The 13,055-nt window shown below is 37.6% G+C and overlaps 1 non-coding gene across 1 annotated transcript; it reads right to left on the reverse strand.

Annotated features, from left to right (window-relative positions):
• Window positions 1-1,200: 1,200 nt before the first annotated feature.
• Window positions 1,201-1,307, reverse strand: LOC127745245 (small nucleolar RNA R71). Its single transcript, XR_008006442.1, has one exon. It is a non-coding gene; the product is annotated as a small nucleolar RNA R71 (small nucleolar RNA).
• Window positions 1,308-13,055: the final 11,748 nt, after the last annotated feature.

The following is a 13,055-nucleotide window of genomic DNA, read 5'->3' on the forward strand; positions in this document are numbered from 1 at the left end:
ATGTTTTGAACAAAAAGTTGTGATGGCCTTGCATTGGCATTGTGTGAGAGGCACCAATCAACTCACGCGTATGCGTCCCTGACACGTACGTGTCCCTCTCGTTCTCAGACCACCCACGCGTGCGCGTGCTTGATGCGCACGCGTCGCATGCAAATTTACATCTGCAACATAAATTTCATTTCCTATTTCACTCAACTAGAACAATTCTCCAATTAAATTTGCTTAACCAACCAATCCCTGTGGGATTCGACCTCACTCTATTGTGAGTTTTTACTTGACGATAATCCGGTGCACTTGCCGGTAAGAAAATTGTTGAGAGACAGTTTTCAAGCGAATCTAGTTTATGGCGCCGTTGCCGAGGATTGGTTTTGTATTGACAATGATTAAATTGAAGGATAACTAGATTGAGCATTTTTATTTTCTTTTGAAGTTTAATTTCAGTTGTTCATTTTCACTTTCTGCAATTTTTGTTATTTCCCCTTTTATTTTTCTTTCTTTCCTTGCTTTCCAGCAAACTAACCTACTAACCATTTGATAAATTGCTCTAACCAAGCTAACTATACTCTGTTTTAGTAGACTCTGCACTTGCTGTTCCTTGTACTTGTTCATTGTATGACAGGTAGAAGAAGGGAAACCTCAACCTCTTTTGATAGTGAACCGGAGAGGACCTTCGTTAGATTAAGGAGGGAATCAAGATGGAAGAAGGTTATTGGTGTAGAAGAAGAGGAGGAAGACTTGGATATAGACATGGAGGATGATATGGACAACCATCATGAAGGAGAGGTGAACAATCATGCCAGAAGAGGCACAGACAACCCTGCTGGACAAGAAAGGAGAGTGTTGGGTTCCTATATCAATCCAAACCCAGGAAACTGTGGTAGCAGCATTCAAAAGCCAACTATCCATGCTAATAATTTCGAATTAAAGTCTCAGCTCATCACACTCGTCCAAAACAATTGTTCTTTCCGGGGAAGTGCACAAGAGGACCCCAATGAGCATCGCACTACATTCCTAAGGATCAGTGATATAGTTAAATCTAATGGTGTTCATCTTGACACCTATAGATTGTTACTGTTTCCATTCTCTTTGAAGGACAAAGCATCCAAATGGCTGGAATCATTCCCTAAGGAAAGCTTGACAACCTGGGAAGATGTGGTGCATAGATTCTTGGCAAGGTTCTATCTACCTCAAAGAGTGAATAGACTGAGAACCGAGGTGCAGACATTCAGACAGTATGATGGTGAAACCTTATATGAAACTTGGGAGAGATTCAAAGATTTGACAAGGAAATGCCCCCTGATATGTTTAATGAATGGGTGCAACTGCACATCTTTTATGAAGGGCTTTCCTATGAATCAAAGAAGGCTGTGGACCACTCATCTGAAGGCTCCCTTAACAAGAAGAAGACTATTGAAGAAGCCATTGATGTCAAAGAAACAGTGGCTGACAATGAGTATTTTTATGCCTCAGAAAGAAGCAACAATAGAGGAATCATGGAGTTGAACAACATAGATGCAATCCTAGCCCAAAATAAGATGATCACTAAGCAACTAGCTGAGTTAACCAAGCAAATGGAGAAAAATCAGGCGGCATCCATCCACACTCAACCATTACCTCAATCAGAGCCAAACACAAAGGAAGGAGTTAACTGGGAGGAAGTCAACTACCTAGGAAATTCATCTAGGAAAGTTAATGATCCATATTCCAAGACCTATAACCCTGGTTGGAGGAACCATCCAAATTTCGGGTGGGAAAACCAACAAGCCCAAGGCCAAGACCATAAAACTCATAAGTCCAACCAGAACACCTACCAACAATCCAACCCAAGATCATATCAACACCCATACAAGAACTCTTCCCAGCCACCATACCAAAACCAAAATAACCACTCTCAACAACTCCATCCCAACCAACCATCAGCACATGATGATGATAGAATATCCAAAATTGAAGCTATGTTTGCACATCTCTGCAAGGAATCTGAAGACATGAAAAACTTTAAGGAAGAAGTGAGAGCTAGTATAAAAAGTCGAGGAGAAACTATTAAGAAGCTTGAGGCTCAAGTAGGACATCTCTCACAACAAATCCCTAAGTCCACAGATAGCTTCCTGGTGCGGTGATTTAACAACCACAGACTAACCGACAAGTGCACCGGGTCGTACCAAGTAATACCCTAGGTGAGTGAGGGTCGATCCTACGAGGATCAATCGATAAAGCTACAATGATTGAGTGATTGGCTTAGTTAGGCAAGCAGAAAATGGTTTTGAGATGTTCAAAAGGTTTAAGTTGAAAATATCAGAAGGCAGGCACATAAGTAAATAAGTTGAAAATAAAATATTGGAGAAACAGTTAAGGCTTCAGAGTTATTTATTTTCCTGATTGACTTTTCTTATTAATTATTTTAGTCATGTAAGATTTAATTTATGGCAAACTATTTGTGAATAGATCCTAATTCCTTAGACCTTCCTAGTCTCCTCTAAAATTCATCGACTGCCAATTCTTTGGTCAATTAATTCCAATTAGAGGGTGATATCAAATTCCAGTTTATATGCCACAAGAATCCTAATTATCCAAAAATAAAGGGGTTATATGTCACGTATCCCGTTAAATACAAACAATTAGAAATTCAGGATAATATGTTTTCAAGCTGTTGTTCAAGTAAAGAGCTTTTTCAAGTTATACAAGAACTCAATTAGAACATGGGTCATACTTCCATTCCACCCAAATTCATAAAATAAAGAACAAAAACAATTATTGAAATATAAATCAAAACATGAATTAAAATATAAAAATAATAGTATCAATCCATACAATAGACAGAGCTCCTAACCTTAACAGTGGAGGTTTAGTTGCTCATGGTTCAGAGAGAAAATAAGGATTCAGGTAAAAATGTACTGAGTTCCAATCTGATGGATGAAAAGTTAACTAATGGAATCCCTTTTTATAACTAATCCTAATTGATTTTAGAAAAATCAAATTTAATTTAAATCAAAATTAATTATAACAATCATCAAGTCTTCAATTGATGGATAGGGACCACTTGATTCCTTCACTCTGCAACCTCTGATCTGTGCTTTCCAGGCTGAAAACTGGGTCAAAAGCAGCCCAGAAATCGCCCCCAGCATTTTTTGCACGTGGCGTATGTCATGCGTATGCGTCAGTCACGCGTACGCATCGATAGTCTTTTTCGCGTGTCACGCGTAACTGTCAAGTACGCGCACGTGTTGCTGTGCAATCTTCAAATCACGCGTACGCGTCATCTACGTGCACGCGTCGCCATGGAAAGCTCCAAATCACACGAACGCGTACGCGTCGCTCCTCGCTGGTTTTCTCCTTTAATTCTTGTGTTGCAAAAACTCCATCAAATCTAGCTGAATGCTACCTAAATTAAACAGAAATGCAGAAGACTTAAAGTAGCATCCATAGTGGCTAAAAGATAATTGATTCTTGATTAAACTCAACAATTTAAGTGTAAATTCACTAGGAAAAGATAAGAAAGATGCTCACACATCACAACACCAAACTTGAACTGTTGCTTGTCCTCAAGCAACCAAAACTAATATAGGCTTAAGATGTGAATTTACATGAGAATAAGAGTTCGATTAAGCTCATGTCTCTTCTTATAGTGGGGTTTATAACTGCAATCATAAATAGGTTTGGCATCTCACTCTCCTTTGAATCAGAAGGATGTCATTGTCATTCGGAATTAGAATCTGGATAATATTATGAATTCTCTGATCTTTATATTTCAGTTTAATCCTTGAACAAAACAAAATTTACTTTAATTAATTTTTCTTTCGTGCTTTGCACCTTGAGCCTAGCCGTGACTTTAAATATTTTGTTTCAAGGGTTACTTGACACAGAAACACCACAAGCACTTAACTGGGGAACTCTCTTTGAGTTCTGATTTTTTTCTTTCAGTTACTCCCAAACAGTGGTGCTCAAAGCCTTTGGCATACTCTGTTAAACGCACTTGGTCTCGACTCTAAGTGTTCTATCTCAAGGATTACTTGACACAATCACACCACAAGCATATGACTAGGGAAACAACTCTTTGAGCTTTTAATGGTGTCTGACCTCCCTAGTCATTGATGCTCAGAGCCTTGGACCTTGCTTTTATAGTTTCTTTTTCTTTTGCTATTTCTTTTGCTTTAAGGATTAATTTTTTTTGTTTCAGAGAAGTCATAATAATTTTTTAAATTCCTGTTTCTTGTACATCAACATTCCTTGATTCAAATTCAAATATACACTGTTCATGTCATGCATTCAGAATCACAGAAAATACCACCACATTTAAGTAAATAAGACTACTCTTAAATATAACTCAATTTCTCATGCAATACATCACTTCTTTTTCTTTTGAATTCAAGCTTTAGTGAGTATTACATGAGACAATTTTTTTTGGGTTAAAAGTACTAAAGATAATGCAAGCAATCAAAGCAACAGAAAATAGAAGATAACACAATAAGAACGGAGGAGAAATAGAATTAAAGGAACTCAACCACCTCAGTTATGCTGGTGGTCATCTCATTCCTTCATGAAGAAGATTATTCTCCCTTTGGTGCTAGACAGAAAAGCCATAGGCGAAGCGTCAACACCAAACTTAAAGGTTTCCTTGTCCTCAAGTAAAGAAAAACTGCAGACAGAGAGAGACATAAAAGTAATTTATATGATGAAAGAAGAATAAAAAGATAAAAGAACAAGAGAGAATTAGGATTTGGGAGGTGGATGATTTGAAATCAGGCACTGAGGTGGTTCAATTGGGCGTCGCATGCTGATGAGCGGATAATTTATACGCTTTTTGGCATTGTTTTTAGGTAGTTTTTAGTAGGATCTAGCTACTTTTTAGTATATTTTTATTAGCTTTTAAGCAAAATTCACATTTTTGTACTTTACTATGAGTTTGTGTGTTTTTCTGTAATTTTAGGTATTTTTTGGCTGAAATTTAGGGACCTGAGCAAAAATCTGATTCAGAGGCTGAAAAAGGACTGCAGATGCTGTTGGATTCTGACATCCTTACACCCGAAATGGATTTTTTGGAGCTATAGAAGCCCAAATGGCATGCTCTCAATTGCGTTGGAAAGTAGACATCCTGGGATTTCCAGCAATATATAATACTTAAAAACTTTGCCCGAGTTTTGACGATCCAAACTAGCATTCAAACACCAACTTCCTGCCTTATTCTGGCGTTAAACGCCAAAAATAGGATAAAAGCTGGAGTTAAATGCCCAAAATGGCATAAAAGCTGGCATTTAACTCCAAGAGAAGTCTCTACACATGAAAGCTTCAATGCTCAGCCCAAGCACACACCAAGTGGGCTCGGAAGTGGATTTCTGCACCATTTACTTATTTCTGTAAACCCTAGTAACTAGTCTAGTATAAATAGGACTTTTTACTATTGTATTGACATCTTTTTTGGGGAAAATCTTTGGACCTTTTTGATCATCTTTTGATCTTTTGATCACTTTGGAAGGCTGGCCATTCGGCCATGCCTGGACCTTCATCACTTACGTATTTTCAACGATGGAGTTTCTGCACACCATAGATTAAGGTGTGGAGCTCTGCTATTCCTCGAGTATTAATGAAAAGTACTATTGTTCTTCTATTCAATTCAAGCTTATTCTTATTCTAAGATGTTCACTCGCACTTCAACATGATGAATGTGATGATCCGTGACACTCATCACCATTCTCAATTTATGAACGCGTGCCTGACAACCACTTCCGTTCTACCTGCGAAAGCTAGAGTGTGTATCTCTTGGGTTTCTAATCAACGATTCACATCGACTCCCCTCTGACAATGGGGCATCTAAATCTGAGATTAGAACCTTCTTGGTATAGGCTAAAATCAATTGGAAGCATTCCTGAGATCTGAAAACTCTAAACATTGTCTGTGGTATTCCGAGTAAGATCTGGGAAGGGATGACTCTGACGAGCTTCAAACTTGCGACTGTGGGGCGTAATGACAGACACAAAAGGATCATTGGATCTTATTCCGACACGATTGAGAACCAACAGCTAATTAGCCATGCGGTAGCTGTGCCTGGTATTTTTCATCTGAGACGAAAAATCTGACAGTTGATTAGCCATACAAAAACCATAGAGGACCATTTTCACTAAGAGGATGGGAGGTAGCCATTGACAGTAGGAAAGCAGAGATTCAGAAGGAATAACGCATCTCCATACGCTTATTTGAAATTCCTACAAATGAATTACATAAGTATCTCTATCTTTATTTTGTGTTTATTTATCTTTTAATTATCAAAACTCTATAACCATCTGAATCCGCCTGACTGAGATTTACAAGATGACCATAGCTTGCTTCAAGCTGACAATCTCCGTGGGATCGACCCTTACTCATGAAAGGTATTACTTGGACGACCTAGTGCACTTGCTGGTCAACTGTGCGAAGTTGTGAAGAAACGTGTGAATCATGGTATTGCGCACCAAGTTTTTGGAGCCATGCCAAGGGATAACAATTTTGCCTACCAAGTTTTTGGTGTCGTTGCCAAGGATTGTTCGAGTTTGGACAACTGACGGTTCATCTTGTTGCTCAGATTAGGTAATTTTCTTCTTGTTTCAACCTTTATTTTATTTTCAAAAAGTTTTCAAAAATCTTTCAAAAAAATTTTTCTCTTCTCTTTTGCTTTTCCAAAAAAAACAATTTCGAAAAATTTCAAAAAAATTAATAAAATAAAAAAACAAAAAAATATTGTGTTTCTTGTTTGAGTGTAGTGTCAATTTTTAAGTTTGGTGTCAATTGCATGTTTTAATTTTTCTAAAAAAAATTTTCAAAAATTCATGCATTGCATTCCTCATGATCTTCACGTTGTTCTTAATGAGTCTCCTTGTTTGATCTTCATATTTTCTTGTTTTGTGTCTTTTGTTGTTTTTCATATGCATTTTTTGAATTCATAGTGTCTAAACATGAAAAATCTCTAAGTTTGGTGTCTTGCATGTTTTTCTTTGCTTGAAAATTTTTCAAAAATAAGTTCTTGATGTTCATCATGATCTTCAAAGTGTTCTTGGTGTTCATCTTGACATTCATAGTGTTCTTGCATGCAATATTTGTTTTAATCCAAAATTTCTATATGTTGAGTCATTTTTGTGTTTTTCTCTTTCCTAACTAAATTAACAAAAATAAAAAATATCTTTCCCTTATTTCACTCATAAATTTTGAAATCTTTGGGTTGACTTAGTCAAAAAATTTTAAAATAAGTTGTTTCTTATTAGTCAAGTCAAGATTTCAATTTCGAAAATCCTATGTTTTCAAAACTTTTTCAAAAATCAAACCTTTTTCATCTTTTCTTTCATGTTTTTCGAAAATTTTAAAAATTGTTTTTCAAAATCTTTTTCTTAATTTCATTTCAAATTTTCAAAAACTTTACTAACAATTAATGTGATTGATTCAAAAATTTTAAGTTTGTTACTTTCTTGTTAAGAAAGGTTCAACCTTTAAACTCTAGAATCATATCTTTTAGTTTCTTGTTAGTCAAATCATTAACTTTAATTTTCAAAATCAAATCTTTCTAAATTTCTTTTTCAAATCTTTTTCAAAATAAATTTCAATCATATCTTTTTAATCATATCTTTTCAATCATATCTTTTCAAACATATCTTTTTCAAATCATATCCTTTTCAAAATCAATTTCAAAATCTTTTCTAACTTCTTATCTTTCCAAAATTGATTTTCAAATCTTTTTCAATTAACTAATTATAAATTTTAATTTTATTCTATTTCTTCTCTTAATTTTCGAATTCTAACAAAATTTTAAAATAAAAACAAAATATTTTCCTTTTTCTTTTAATTATTTTCGAAAACTCTCTCTCTCATCTTCTTCTATTTATTTAATCACTAACACTCTTCTCTTCTTCTTATAATTCGAACCCTCTCTCCCTCTATGTGTTCGAATTCCTTATCTCTTCTCTCTACATTATTCTTCTATTCTTCTTTCTTCTACTCACATAAAGGAATCTCTATACTGTGACATAGAGGATTCCTCTTCTTTTCTGTTCTCTTCTTTTTCATATGAACAGGAACAAGGACAAAAATATTCTTGTTAAAGCAGATCCTGAACCTAAAAGGACTCTGAAGAAGAAGCTAAGAGAAGCTAAAGCACAACAATCCAGAGAAAACCTTACAGAGAATCTCGAAAAAGAAGTAATGGCCAAACCCCAACAATGCAAGGAAGATACTTGGTGACTTCACTGAACCGAATTCTAACTTCCATGGAAGAAGCATCTCAATCCCTGCCATTGGAGCAAACAATTTTGAGCTAAAGCCTCAATTAGTTTCTCTGATGCAACAAAATTACAAGTTTTATGGACTTCCATCAGAAGATCCTTTTCAGTTCTTAACTAATTTCTTACAGATCTATGATACTGTTAAGACCAATGGAGTTGATCCCGAGGTCTATAAGCTTATGCTTTTCCCTTTTGCTGTAAGAGACAGAGCTAGAATATGGTTGGATCTCAACCTAGAGATAGCCTGAACTCTTGGGATAAGCTGGTCACGGCTTTCTTAGCCAAATTCTTTCATCCTCAAAAGCTGAGCAAGCTTAGAGTAGATGTTCAAACCTTCAGACAGAAAGAAGGTAAATTCCTCTATGAAGCTTGGGAAAGATACAAACAACTGACCAAAAAGTGTCATTCTGACATGCTCTCAGAATGGACCATCCTGGATATATTCTATGATGGTCTGTCTGAATTGTCTAAAATGTCATTGGACCATTCTGTCGGTGGATCTATTCACCTGAAGAAAATGCCTGTAGAAGCTCAGAAACTCATTGAAATGGTTGCAAATAACCAGTTCATGTACACCTCTGAAAGGAATCCTGTGAATAATGGGACGCCTCAGAGGAAGGGAGTTCTTGAAATTGATGCTCTGAATGCCGCCATATTGGCTCAGAACAAAATATTGACTCAACAAGTCAATATGATTTTTCAGAGTCTGAATGGATTGCAAAATGCATCCAACAGTACTAAAGAAGCATCTTCTGAAGAAGAAGCTTATGATCCTGAGAACCCTTCAATGGCAGAGGTGAATTACATGGGTGAAGCCTATGGAAATACCTATAATTCATCATGGAGAAATCATCCAAATTTCTCATGGAAGGATCAATAAAAGCCTCAACAAGGCTTTAACAACAATAATGGTGGAAGAAACAGATTTAGCAATAGCAAGCATTTTCCATCATTCTCTCAGCAACAGACAGAGAATTCTGAGCAGAACCCATCTAGCTTAGCAAATATAGTCTCTGATCTATCTAAGGCTACTCTCAGTTTCATGAATGAAACAAGGTCCTCCATCAGAAACTTGGAGGAACAAGTGGCTCAGCTGAGTAAAAGGGTTACTGAAACTCCTCCTAGCACTCTCTCAAGCAATACAGAGGAGAATCCCAAAAGAGAGTGCAAGGCCATAACTGTGATCAATATGGCCGAACCTGGAGAGAGTGAAAAGGCAGTGATTCCCTATGAGGAAGACCTCAGGAAACGTCCACTGGCCATTAAGGAGTACCCCAATGAGGAACCAAAGGAATCTAAGGCTCATATAGAGATTCCATTAAACTTCTTTTTACCATTCATGAGCTCTGATGACTATTCATCTTCTGAAGAAGATGAAGACATTACTGAAGGGTAAGTTACCCAGTATTTAGGAGTAATCATGAAGCTGAATGCCAAGCTATTTGGTAATGAGACTTGGGAGGATGAACCTCCATTGCTCATTAATGAACTGAATACCTGGATTTAGCAAACTTTACCTCAAAAGAAATAGGATCTGGATAAATTTTTAATACCCTGTACCATAGGTACCATGACCTTTGAGAAGGCTCTGTGTGACCTAGGGTCAGGTATTAACCTCATGCCACTCTCTGTAATGGAGAAACTAGGAATCTTTGAGGTACAAACTGCAAGAATCTCACTAGATATTGCAGACAAATCAATGAAATAGGCTTATGGACTAGTAAAGGACGTGCTAGTGAAGGTTGAAGACCTTTACATCCCTGCTGATTTCATAATCCTAGACACTGGGAAGGATGAGGATGAATCCATCATCCTTGGCACACCTTTCCTAGCCACAACAAAAGCTGTGATTGATGTTGACAGAGGAGAGTTGGTCCTTCAATTGAATGAGGACTACCTTGTATTCAAGACTCAAGGTTCTCTTTCTGTACATATAGAGAGGAAGCATGAAAAGCTTCTCTCAATATAGAGTCAAACAAAGCCCCCACATTCAAACTCTATGTTTGGTGTTGGGAGGCCACAACCAAACTCTAAGTTTGGTGTTGGGAGGCCCCAACCATACTCTGAATGTCTGTGAGGCTCCATGAGAGCTCACTATCAAGCTATTGACATTAAAGAAGCGCTTATTGGGAGGTAACCCAATTTTTATTTATCTATGTTATTTTATGTTTTCTTTAGGTTGATGATCATGTGGAGTCACAAAAACAACTGCAAAAATCAAAGCAAAATAAAAAACAACATTAAAAACAGACACCCTGGAGGAAAAACATACTGGCGTTTAAACGCCAGTAAGAGTAGCAGAATGGGCGTTAAACGCCCAGTCTGGCACCATTCTGGGCGTTTAATGCCAGAAATGGGCACCAGACTGGCGTTTAATGCCAGAACAGAGTACCAAGTTGGCGTTTAACGCCAGAAACAGGCTACAGCTTGGCGTTAAACGCCAGAAAAGGTATAAAAGCTGGTGTTCAACACTAGAAACAGGCAGCAGTCTGGCGTTAAACGCCAGAATTGCACTCTAAGGGTGTTTTGCACGCCTAAATGGAGCAGGGATGAGAAATCCTTGATCCTTCAGGATCTGTGGACCCCACAGGATCCCCACCAACCTCAACTCATTCTCTCTCTCACACACCTTTTCATAACACTTTTTCTCAAATACCATTCACCAATCACCTCCATCTCTCTACCCCAAATACCCCTCACCAATCACCTCCATATCTCTTCCCCAAAAACCCCACCTACCTCCAAAATTCAAAATCCTTTCCCTCCCAAACCCAACCCAAAATACACGCACCCAACCCTCCCCCACTCCTATATAAATCCCTCTTCACTCCTTCATTTTCACACATTACAACCACTCTCCTACCCCCTTGACCGAACCTATCTCTCCCTCCATCTCCTCCATTTTCTTCTTCTTCCCCTTCTTTCTTTCTTCTTTTGCTCGAGGATGAGCAAACCTTTTAAGTTTGGTGTGGTAAAAGCATTGCTTTTTGTTTTTCCATAACTATTTATGGCACCTAAGGCCGGAGAAACCTCTAGAAAGAGGAAAGGGAAGGCAAAAGCTTCCACCTCCGAGTCATGGAAGATGGAAAGATTCATCTCAAAGGTCCATCAAGACCACTTCTATGAAGTTGTGGCCTAGAAGAAAGTGATCCCTGAGGTTTCTTTCATGCTCAAGAAGAATGAGTATCCGGAGATCCGACATGAGATCCAAAGAAGAGGTTGGAAAGTTCTTACCAATCCCATTCAACAAGTCAGAATCTTAATAGTTTAAGAGTTCTATGCCAATGCATGGATCACTAGAAACCATGATCAAAGTATGAACCTGAATCCAAAGAATTGGCTTACAATGGTTCGGGGGAAATACATTAGATTTCAGTTCAGAAAATGTAAGGTTGGCATTCAACTTGCCAATGATGCAAGAAAATGCACGCCCTTACATTAGAAGGGTCAACTTTGATCAAAGGTTAGACCAAGTCCTCATGGACATATGTGTGGAAGGAGCTCAATGGAAAAGAGACTCAAGAGACAAGCCGGTTCAATTGAGAAGACCGGACCTTAAGCCTGTGGCTAGAGGATGGTTGGAATTCATCCAATGCTCCATCATTCCTACTAGCAACCAATTCGAAGTAACTGTGGATCGGGCCATCATGATCCATAGTATCATGATTGGGGAGGAAGTGGAAGTTCATGAGATCATACCTCTAGAACTCTACAAGGTGCCTGACAAGTCCTCCACTTTGGCAAGGTTAGCATTTTCTCATCTCATTTGTCACCTATGCAATTCGGCTGGGATTGACATAGAAGGAGACATCCTCATTGAAGAGGACAAGCCCATCACTAAAAAAAAGGATGTAGCAAACAAGAGAGCCCACTCATGGACCTCAACAAGAGCATGAGGAAATTCCTCATCAAGAAATCCCTGAGATGCCTCATGGGATGCATTTTCCTCCACATAACTATTAGGAGCAACTCAACACATCTTTGGAAGGCTTGAGTTACAACATGGACCAACTAAGGGTGGAGCACCAAGAGCACTCCATCATTCTCCATGAGATTAGAGAAGATCAAAGAGCTATGAGGGATGAGCAACAAAAGGCAAGGAAGAGACATAGAGGAGCTCAGGCGTTCCATTGGATCTTCAAGAGGAAGAACTAGCCGCCATCACTAAGGTGGACCCGTTCTTTGATTTCCTTGTTCTTATTTTTTTATTTTTCGAATTTGATGCTTTATGTTTGTCTATGTTTGTGTCTTTACTACATGATCATTAGTGTCTAGCGTCTATGCCTTAAAGCTATGAATAATTCCATGAATCATTCACCTCTCTTAAATGAAAAATGTGCCTAATTACAAAAGAACAAGAAGTACTTAGATTTCAAATTTTATCTTGAAATTAGTTTAATTATTTTGATGTGGTGGCAATACTTTTTGTTTTCTGAATGAATGCTTGAACAGTGCATATTTTTTATAGTAAGTTTATGAATGTTAAAATTGTTGGCTCTTGAAAGAATGATGAACAAAGAGAAGTGTTATTGATAATCTGAAAAATCATGAAATTGATTCTTGAAGCAAGAAAAAGCAGTGAAAAAGAAAAAAAGTAGCGAAAAAAATGGCGGAAAAAAAGAGAGAGAAAGAAAGAAAAAGAAAAAGAAAACAAGCAGAAAAAGCCAATAGCCCTTTAAACCAAAAGTCAAGGGTAAAAAGGATCCAAGGCATTGAGCATTAATGGATAGGAGGGCCCAAAGGAATAAAATCTTGGCCTAAGCGGCAAAATTAAGCTGTGCCTAACCATGTGCTTATGGCATGAAGGTCCAA

Source organism: Arachis duranensis, chromosome 2 (genome assembly GCF_000817695.3).
Source record: "Arachis duranensis cultivar V14167 chromosome 2, aradu.V14167.gnm2.J7QH, whole genome shotgun sequence".
NCBI lineage: Eukaryota > Viridiplantae > Streptophyta > Magnoliopsida > Fabales > Fabaceae > Arachis > Arachis duranensis.